At 40.6% G+C, this 8906-nt stretch overlaps 1 long non-coding RNA gene across 1 annotated transcript; it reads left to right on the forward strand.

Moving 5' to 3' along the window:
- The first annotated feature begins 3554 nt into the window (after positions 1-3554).
- Positions 3555-4762, forward strand: LOC121859057. Its single transcript, XR_006087602.1, has 2 exons — positions 3555-3986; positions 4019-4762. It is a non-coding gene; the product is annotated as an uncharacterized LOC121859057 (long non-coding RNA).
- The last annotated feature ends 4144 nt before the right edge of the window (positions 4763-8906 follow it).

Below are 8906 nucleotides of genomic sequence, written 5' to 3' on the forward strand. Positions count from 1 at the left end.
CAGTGGTTCCAGGAGTCAGGATCCTCTTGGGGGAGAACCTTGGCCCTCGGACCTGGCGTGAGCCAGGTTCAGGGACTCCCCTTTTTTTTCTCATCTTAGGCTCTGTCTAAGGTGTCCTCTCAGTTCACAGTGGCTGGGGCACTGAAAACAGTTTGCCTCACCTTATGAATCAGTGAAGAACACCTAAGACTTCTTCCACAGGAGCTGTTTTATCTCCTGTCTTAGAAATCCATTGATTTCTAAGATCAGAGATAAAAACACACTAGTGTGAAAGAAGTCTTAGGTGTTCTTCACTGATTCATAAGGTGAGATGAACTGTGTTCAGTGCCCCAGCCACTAGGAACCTAGGGAAGTCACCCTAAGGCCAAGCCTAATTCCAAGATGAGGGACAATGTCCCTCAGCCTTAGGGGGGTGGGAGGAGGAGGACTCCTCCCCTCCCCCTGGAAGGGGGGGGGAGGATTCCTCCCCATCCCCTGGAAGGGAGAGGACCACCCCCCCTACACAAATTATTTTGTAAAATGGTTTTAAATAAAACTTGAAAATTTCAATATAACTTTTATTTCCAGTACATTCTATGATTACAGAGGAGATGGGGGGGGGTTTCCCCCCTCTCCAACGAGGAGGGGGGGTTCCCCCCCCCCTCCAAGGAGGAAGGGGGGGTTCCCCCCCCCTCCAAGGAGGAGGGGGGGTTTCCCCCCCCTCCAAGGAGGAGGGGGTGGTTCCCCCCCTCTCCAAGGAGGAGGGGGTGTTCCCCCCCTCTCCAAGTTCCCCCACCCCCCTAAGGCTGAGGGACATAGTCCCTCATCTTGGAATTAGGCTTGGCCTTAGGGTGACCTCCGGAGGTTCCAAGTGACTGGGGCACTGAACACAGTTCATCTCACCTTATGAATCAGTGAAGAACACCTAAGACTTCTTTCACACTAGTGTGTTTTTATCTCTGATCTTAGAAATCAATGGATTTCTAAGACAGGAGATAAAACAGCTCCTGTGAAAGAAGTCTTAGGTGCCCTTCACAGATTCATAAGGTGAGGCAAACTGTTTTCAGTGCCCCAGCCACTATGAACTGAGAGGACACCTTAGACAGAGCCTAAGATGAGAAAAAAAGGGGAGTCCCTGAACCTGGCTCACGCTAGGTCCGAGGGCCAAGGTTCTCCCCCAAGAGGATCCTGACTCCTGGAACCACTGGACAAACAAGCATGCTGGTCCAAAAGCCAATCACCTCTAGGAAGAAGCCCCCTGACCCCAGCTCAAAAGGATAAAAAAAATGGTACCAATCTTCTTCAGGACCGGCTCTCCTTGTCCTAGGATTCAGTGTATCCTTGAAGAGGCTCGCCTGAAGATCCTTAAAAAAAAAGGGAACCTAAGCAGCCTAACGCTGACACCTAGATACAGCAATTGCTGCTCCTAGGGCCAGTCGCCTCCTCCAGGAAGCTCCTTATCCCAGATACAGAAATGTCCGAGCCATAAACCCAGAGTTATAATGCTCCGAGAGTAAGGTACTTCCCAGAAGAGACTTCTGACCCCCACTCTAAAGGGGTAGGGGAAAGGGGTTCAGATGCAGTTGATTCCAGTTGATAGATGAAATGTCCTTCATGTTGGGGTCAGCTGCAGTTGATAGATGAAACTATGGTGGGGTCAGCTGCAGTTAATGGATGACTCTTTATGGTTGGCTCTGATGAAATAAAACCTAACCTAGGATGTGGAAGAAACGAAAGAAAGAAAGAAATCCAGTGCAGATTAAGTAATACAAATCCTTCCTTCACTTGTATAAAACTTCAGTCTAGTCTACAGTCCTCCCTCACTCTTTATCTGCTTCAGTACAGTAAATCTTACATTCTTTTCTCTTGCTCATACAACTTCAGTACTGTATTATCTTAAGTCATACACTCAACAGCTTCCCTCCTTTACTGTAATACTCGTCAGTCATACGTCCGGCAGTCTTCCCTATCCATTAACTTAGTACAGTACAGCCTTTCCTCTCTCAACCATAATATACAACCAGCCTTCTCTCACTGTAAATGATCCACGGAAAAGGAAGAATTTTAATCCCTAAAAAATATTACGCCTACAGTATTGACCTCCAACTTCTTGTATAAAAATTAAACTATACTCTAAATCTCATGAAGGTAATTAGTCTTTTCTCCCATACACAATTTTTTAAACTAATATCCTCACTTCTACAAACTTCACTATAAGTCACTTTCTCACTTTTAAACACCTTCAGCATAGTGCTAAGTCATTGTCTCACTTCCACACAACTTAACCACAGTTTTAACTGTTAGAAACCTAATCTTAAACACCGTCTAAAGTCATTAGTCAGTTTACAAATCTATAGAAAGGTTCAAATAACACAGCAACACCAAAACTCAACATAGTTAAATAATCTGTTAAGTACTGGTGTGGCCACTTACTTCTACTGTAAAGTAACTAACTCAATAACATACTGCAAGGTAGACCACAGTATTCCTTCTCTCGTACAGGTCCTGGTCCTGGTCTGGTGTGATGGCTGATCTGAGGAGCTTGATAGAGAAACCAAAGATCACATGAAGATTAGCCCCCAATTAATATCACCTGATGATTAAGCACCTTAACACTAAGTAAGTTAGGTAAGGTTAGGGTGGTTAATCTTAAGGTTAAATAAGCCAGAGAGGTGATCCAAAAATAATTTTCACTGATAATTCTGAAGGAAAATGAACTGACGATCCTTATAATCTGTTTAACTTCACAATTAAGATGAGTTTCATATTGTCTTAACCTACCCTTTGTGGGATAAGACCCATCAATTATTTGTTCATTGAATATCTATATGGAAATACACTGTACTAACAGTTGTATACAGATAGGAAAGTGACCATTAATTTTGTGCCAGCTGTGCATCAACATTCTATGGTACTTAGTACTTGAGTCTGTGTGAACATAATGTGCAGTATACTGACTACTGTACAACAGAGATAGTGGTCATTCATATGTTGACCTCCTAGTTGCCAGTTTAGCGTTGTTTACGCCGTCTACCTTTAATGCCACCTGTGACAGTTTTTTTGGCATTTATCAAAGCCATTGTTAACAATTCTCGTGTTAGATAACGTCTTATATGTAATGGTATTTCTCCAGATTTTTTTGTATTTAGCAATTTTGCCGATAAATCTAGTGGCATTCACTAACCGAGCTGCTGCAGCCCAGCCAGCTGTTCCCAGGTGCCTGTCTTGTTAACAACTTTACACCACATTCATGTAAACATTTATAAATATGCTGGAGCATTATATCAATATACAATAACTGCATTTTTTTTAAATTTAACAACAAATATTACAAGTTATTGCCCCAGTAACGTTTGTTTGTAAAAAATCGCAGTTAACATCGAAAGATATTTTGAAAGGTGTCGGTGTGTGTAGGGACACCCATAATGTGACTAGTGTAAACACTAAACTTAAGCAGAGTTCAGTAACATTTACTCTTCTGGAAAAATGCTACAGTTAGGTAAAACTTATTTACGAGTGCTGGAAATTATGTGACCGAGAAAAGCCGGTACAGCAAAGTGAAAATCTGGTGCTAGTGGTGGAACGTATTTAGAGATCGACGTTGTATAAGACGACTCCTAGTTTTAAGAAAACAAATTGAAGCTTCAAAGGTCAACTTACAGGCCACTGTACTGTACATCTACATGAGTAAAGTTGGACTCACAAACAAACCTCCAGAACATAACTCATTCATCAGTAGAGCTCCCTCCTCCTATAGTGGCTTATAATCATTGTGAACAGTACATCATTTGGGGGAAGTATTTTCATTGCAGAAAAGTATCTTGGCTTTTATAATGGGAGTCTATGGAAAAATTGATGTGATTTACTAAAGGTTTCTCAGGAACAAAACTTTTATAAACTGAGGAATGTCTGTAAAACCTTTCTAATATTAAAAGTACCAGAAAATATTAAGTAAAATACCAGATAGTAATTACGGTTCAGTTAACTTCAGGTCTAGTTCACTGCAGGTCCAGCTCAATGCAGGTCCAGCTCAATGCAGGTCCAGCTCAATTCGGGTCCATTTTAGCCAGTGGGGGAGAAAGTATATGAAAATATTACTTAAGATAAAGTACTGCACTGTTACTATGTAAAAATTAAAACTTGTATTAGTACACGGAGTCCCCGACTTATGAACACCCTCCGATATGAACGGTGTTAAACTTGAAATTTACAATATTTCATCAGATAACATTTTTTACTTTCATTTACTGTATTGTCAATTCATTTCTTTTTTTTGTCTTAAATTAAATGATTTTAGATGTATATAAGGACTTTGGCTGTGATATAGTGAGATTTTAAACATTGTTCTGTAAGTACGGTATGCTCCTAGCATGCATTCCGACTTACAAATCCGACTCAGAATGTCGTCAGGAATGGAACCCGTTCGTAACCTGGGGACCCCCTGTAATCTTCTTCAAAACTACTTTAGTAATACAGGCTGTAGTTTAATTAACTGAAGTGAAACATAAAAGTAGAAGGGTAAAATAACAGTAGTATTTGTAAATTATCATAATTGATAATGTAATACTGCTTTGAAAATGAAGCTAAAAGTTATTAATAAACTTAAAAGATAAATAATATATACGAGACTGAGAAACACTAATGTAGCTACAATACACATTAGGTTAATTTAGAGTTGAGTTTCAGTGATAACTAATCTTCATATTTCTTGTGGCACACCTGGGTTGGAATATCAGTTCAGCTTAGGTGTTAATGATTTTATGCTTTTACTTTATGTACACTTTAAAAAACACACACACACACACACACACACACACACACACACACACACACACACACACACACACACACACACACACACACACACACACACACACACACACACACACACACACACACACACACACACACACACACACACACACACACACACACACACACACACACACACACACACACACACACACACACACACACACACACACACACACACACACACACACACACACACACACACACACACACACACACACACACACACACACACACACACACACACACACACACACACACACACACACACACACACACACACACACACACACACACACACACACACACACACACACACACACACACACACACACACACACACACACACACACACACACACACACACACACACACACACACACACACACACACACACACACACACACACACACACACACACACACACACACACACACACACACACACACACACACACACACACACACACACACACACACACACACACACACACACACACACACACACACACACACACACACACACACACACACACACACACACACACACACACACACACACACACACACACACACACACACACACACACACACACACACACACACACACACACACACACACACACACACACACACACACACACACACACACACACACACACACACACACACACACACACACACACACACACACACACACACACACACACACACACACACACACACACACACACACACACACACACACACACACACACACACACACACACACACACACACACACACACACACACACACACACACACACACACACACACACACACACACACACACACACACACACACACAAGTTAAAGATTTAATTATGACTGTAGTGTAGAGGATCATGAAACAGTAGATAAGTTTGATAAAGAACAAGATAAATTAGAGCAACAAATAACATGACATCAACACCCACAGTGATAATGTGGCAGCTGGGGCTAACACAACATGTCATGAGAGAACAATTACAAATAAACAAAGAACCTGGGGAGAAGAGACAGTGAGAAATGTGGTGGACTTTGTACAAGAGTTGATCATCACTAACGTAGCTTTAAGTATTATTGTACTAGTAACCCAGGGAGAAACTGGTGTTGGTACAGGAATGACACAAGTCTAGTTAATAAGACTGAACTATTGAGTGCTGCACAGGTGGACACACAACAGCCAGACATCAGAGTCCTGGGGTTAAGAAGATGTGTTCCACAGTGAATTTTGTCTACCAGGTATCAACCACCACTCAGAACGGACAGGGCTACAAGAGGTGGTGGTGTACTACTGTACTGTATGTTACGGAGCACCTGACAGTAACCAGTAATGATGAGCTAAATGAAATTATATTGTCTGAATCTATTTGATGTGAACTCATAGCATAAAACAAAAGCAAGGTGAGAGTAGGTGTGTGTTATAAGGATGACTCAGCCTCACAGGGAGAAGTGCCAGACTCCATAGAGTCATCCAGAAGACAAGTTCTCATTACGAGACAGTAGATTGGGTGACTTTTACCACACAAGCTGGAGGAGAATTCCTTGACCTCCTCCTAATTCCTCACACAACACATGACAGGACCCACCAGAGAAAAAAACAAAAACATTCAGTATATACCATACTGTACTCTTGACAACTGAGGTTGAGTCACAAGGTCCACGTTGGGGAAAAACTAACTCTGGCCCACAACCACTACACACACCTGACCCTTTCTTTATGTCCACTCACTATATGCATTGTGTCTGTAAACTCTGAGGGATGCCTTCTTCCAACACCTGACTGATCAATGCATCACACAATTTCATGGAGAGAATATCCTGTTTAACACATTTACTCATTTTCCTTGAAATGGTAACAGACTACATGGATCAAGGCTTACCAGTGCATGTGTTGTACAGTTGAGGTCATAATTTTGCTCCCATGGTGAAACAGAGTCTCTGAACTGACTTACCCTGACTATCGTCTGATGTGGGTGTGCTATTTTATCTCATTTGGGATCGAGCAAACTTTTGACCGCTAGTGTACGTGAATTTTTCTAGGGCACTTGACAAAGTCCCACATTCACAGGTAGTCTCTAAAATCCAACCACATGGCATCATAAACAAAATTTTGAAGTGGATTAACAACTGATTCAAACACAGGACACAAAGGGTGGTCATAAATGGTGTACAATCAGAATGGAAGAAGGTTCTCAGTGGTGTAGCACAAGGATCTACCCTTGAATCCATCCTGTTTGAGATATACAGTAAAACCTCGTTAAGGTGGACCCAACTGAGGCGGATATCGCTTAAACTGGACAAAATTATTTGCCCCAAAAGAATTAAAAAATTAAAATAAACAAGACATCAGCAAGAGGGACATAGGTGCCTAAGAGTTATCAACTGTTGTTTTGGGGAATATTATTTCAATCACTCTAGTAATGATATAATGTTTCTTATTATGTTATCATAGGTAAATATATGGTTTATATACGGTAATTTGTTTATCACTGTGCCCATCACTGTTTTCTAATTATACGACAAGATACTGTATGTATTTCTCCTATACGTACTGTATTTCAATAATAAGCCTGGCAACAGGAGCCAGGGAGCGAGTGAGTGACTAGTTAGTGTCATCTGTAACCTGGTATTGTAGCCAGGTTAGACTCATCACTGTAACCACCAGGCTACTGGACCAAGCTGTGACGTGTTGCATGGTTGTTTTTCAACTTGTATTTTCGGGTAGATATAAGTAAGTTTCCTCATATATTTTTACTCTACTACACACGCACACACCATCCTACATACATAATGTGAAAAAAGTAAAAGAAATAATTGTCCTAAGGGCAAACACATAAATGGAATTGACAGTTCTTTCTATACGAGTTAGCTGACTGAGTGAGGGGAAAACGGTCAGTGTGTATGTGTGTGTGTTGGGGGACGCGTTGCTAGGGAATCAGCGTCCCAGCTCATCTTCGTTACTATGGTGAAACAGGGAGTGTCTGCAAATGGAGACTGTGTTTTAAACATTCATTTGGCTTTTATTTACTTTTTTTTGACAATACAATACAGTAAGTTTTGTTGGTATTATTCCTCACATTTCCTGGTACAGTATATATAAGAAAACTATGGCTACAGGACGAATATACAAAATTTATTTCCGAAAATACAGTACTGTATTTTTTATATCATTAAAGTTTTTATACATATTCGCCGTAGACTGAAGCACCGGTCATATCTTTTGCATTACTGTATTATTGAAAAATGAAACAATAAACACAGCCTCTTAAGAAAGTGTTTAGTATCCATAAGGGTGGTGAGGTTAAGCCGATGGCTGTATCAGTGAACTAAAAGTAAGTGCACAGTACTTTGTGTACATTACTTTTTAAAATCAATTTTGATTAGAAAACATGTATAGTATTTCTTTCATAAAAATTGGAGACGTTGGTGTCGTACTCGTTTTTTGTTTAAAATGGCGTCTTTTGGGAAAAATTGACTCTAAGGTGGACAACCTCTTATCTCTTCCTCAATTAGTCTGCCTTAGAGAGGTTTTACTGGACATAAATGATATAGATGAAAATATAAAGAGCCATATTGTCAAGTTTGCAGATGACAGAAATATTTGGGAAGGTGACAGTCATGACGATTTGCAGCCATGCAAAAAGATCCTCAAAAGCTGTTCAAATGGTCTTGAGACTGGTAAAAGATTTTTAACAATGCAAAATGTAAGACTGTATGTAGGATACAACAACCCAAATCCCCACTATTCTGTCAATAACACTTTCCTGGATACTTTCAATAAAGTGAAAGATCTTGGTATTGTGATAGATCAATCACTGAAGGCAGTGCTCTAAGTGGGGGCAACAGTGACAAAAGCCAACCAAGAATTGTGAATTATAAAGCATACCTTCAAAAACAAAGACATGAAAATGACCCTTCAATTGTACAAATATCACGTACGTCCCAGTCTGGATTACTGTACACGGTACAGGCATGGAAACCCTACCTCCAGAAAACCCTAACATCCTTAGAAAGGTTGAACACAGTGACTAAGATGATTCTTGAATTATGTCATCCTGATAATCCAAATAAATTGAGGGCCTTGGGGTTA

The sequence above is a fragment of the Homarus americanus genome, unplaced genomic scaffold (assembly GCF_018991925.1).
Source record: "Homarus americanus isolate GMGI-L3 unplaced genomic scaffold, GMGI_Hamer_2.0 scaffold40070, whole genome shotgun sequence".
In the NCBI taxonomy this organism is placed as follows: domain Eukaryota; kingdom Metazoa; phylum Arthropoda; class Malacostraca; order Decapoda; family Nephropidae; genus Homarus; species Homarus americanus.